Below are 1,769 nucleotides of genomic sequence, written 5' to 3' on the forward strand. Positions count from 1 at the left end.
ACTGGTGAAAACCCTTACGGGCACTATAAGGCGATAGTAAGTTCAAAAAAAAAATGAGAGAGTCTTATTGGTGAAAACCCTCACAGGCACTATAAGACGATTGTAAGTTCAAAAAAAAAAAATGAGAGAGTCTTATTGGTGAAAACCCTCAAGGGCACTATAAGATGATTGTAAGGTGAGAGAGGTCAGTTGGTGAAGACCCGGAAAGGGAACCATTGATTGAATGAGTTTCTTCTATTCCAGCATGAACACGATCTAGGTAGAGAGCTCGGTTTTGGATTGAAGGGTATTATATTTTGAGATTTAGACAAAATCGGATGGATCAAGCGTCCAGTCCAAAATGCATGTCATGATTCATTGAAGTCGGCATATACCTCCAGATAAGCCTCTTCCCTCTTTCCCCGAAAGGGACACCTTTTGTTTAAACATAACTCCTTTCATTTTTTATTTTGTATTTTTTGTCATTTTCTTCTCCTTATTCCTATTATGTTTTTAAGTCCCTTTCGGTATAATCTTGCGTCAAATTCAAGAGCAAAGAAAAGGCTGCAAAATTGACTACAGTTTCCTAGCAGTACAGAGCAAAGACTATTGGGCATGCACCGCATCAGCAACGGCATAAAGCCATTTGTGATCTATCCGGAAAGCGAACGCAGAAAAGCAAAGCATTATTTTGAAGGTACTTGGGGAAGGATCACCACAACAAAAATTCGCTCTAAGAATAAGATCGGTTACACCGCATACACAAATTGATGCGGGTACAAAATAGTCAAGGTGAGCATTGAAAGATCAAGGTCTCTCGCAAGCAAAGATAGTTTCTGAGGAATTTGGTCGATCACCATCAGCCTCGTTTTTCTTGAAGTGGGATGGGCTCTAAGACAATTTTCACAGCGAGTGAAGGCCACAAACCGATCACCATTTTAAGACTAACAAATTTTTCTTTGATTGAAAATAGGGGGCAAAGAAATTTCGAAAAACCATTCTTTAAAAAAAAAAAAAAAAAAAAAAAAAAAAAAAACGAACGCCATAAAGTGAAGTTTCAAATTTTTGTTTTTCCTTTGATATGCATATAATCATGTTATTATTGATTGTATTTTAGGGAACAAAAATCCCTACTTTTTTTTTTCTCATAACTTCACAAGGTACGACACTCCCTAGTTACATTTTAGGGAACAAAAACCCTTATTTATTTTTCATGACTTCACAGGTACGACATTCCCTGATTACATTTTAGGGAACAAAAATCCCTACTCTTTTTTTCTTTCTTCTCATGCCTTCACAGGGTACGACACTCCCTGGTTGCATTTTAGGGAACAAAAACCCCTATTTCTTTTCATGTCTTCACGAATGGTACGATATTCCCCCTTGCATTTTAGGGAACAAAAATTCCTGCTTTTCTCATATTTTCATAGGTTGACTACCTCAGAATAAAGTCATATTTTCATAGGTTGACTACCTCCGAATAAAGTCACATTTTCAGGTTGACTACCTCAGAATACAGTCACGTATTTAAATTTTAGGTTGACTACCTCCGAATAAAGTCATTTTTTTTCATAGGTTGACTACCTCATAATAAAGTCATATTTTTATAGGTTGACTACCCTCAGAATATAGTCATGCTTTCAGGTTGACTACCTCCAAATAAAGTCATATTTTCATAGGTTGACTACCTCAGAATACAGTCACATATTTAAATTTTAGGTTGACTACCTCCGAATAAAGTCATTTTTTTTTCTTCTTAGGTTGACTACCTCAGAACAAAGTTATATTTT

The sequence above is a fragment of the Lycium ferocissimum genome, unplaced genomic scaffold (genome assembly GCF_029784015.1).
Source record: "Lycium ferocissimum isolate CSIRO_LF1 unplaced genomic scaffold, AGI_CSIRO_Lferr_CH_V1 ctg11086, whole genome shotgun sequence".
Classification (NCBI taxonomy): Eukaryota; Viridiplantae; Streptophyta; class Magnoliopsida; order Solanales; family Solanaceae; genus Lycium; species Lycium ferocissimum.